This window comes from Nematolebias whitei, chromosome 6 (assembly GCF_014905685.2).
Source record: "Nematolebias whitei isolate Nwh7 chromosome 6, NemWhi1, whole genome shotgun sequence".
Classification (NCBI taxonomy): domain Eukaryota; kingdom Metazoa; phylum Chordata; class Actinopteri; order Cyprinodontiformes; family Rivulidae; genus Nematolebias; species Nematolebias whitei.
Window position 1 is genome coordinate 10,386,926 of NC_056503.1, and position 346 is coordinate 10,387,271.

The following is a 346-nucleotide window of genomic DNA, read 5'->3' on the forward strand; positions in this document are numbered from 1 at the left end:
TAAGGGCAGCACGGTGGCGCAACTGGTAGAGCTGCTGCCTCTCAGCGAGCAGGTCCCTGGTTCAAACCCCGGTCCAGGGGCCTTTCTGGGTGGAGTTTGCATGTTCTCTCCGTGCATGCGTGGGTTTTCTCCGGGTACTCCGGTTTCCTCCCACAGACCAAAAACATGCATGTTAGGTTGATTGGTAACTCTAAATTGTCCCTAGGTGTGAGTGAGAGAGTGAATGGTTGTTTGTCTCTATGTGTCCCTGTGATGGACTTGCGACCCGTCCAGGGTGTACCCCGCCCCTCGCACAGTGATTGCTGGACATGGGCACCAGCGACCCCCGTGACCCAAAATGGAACAA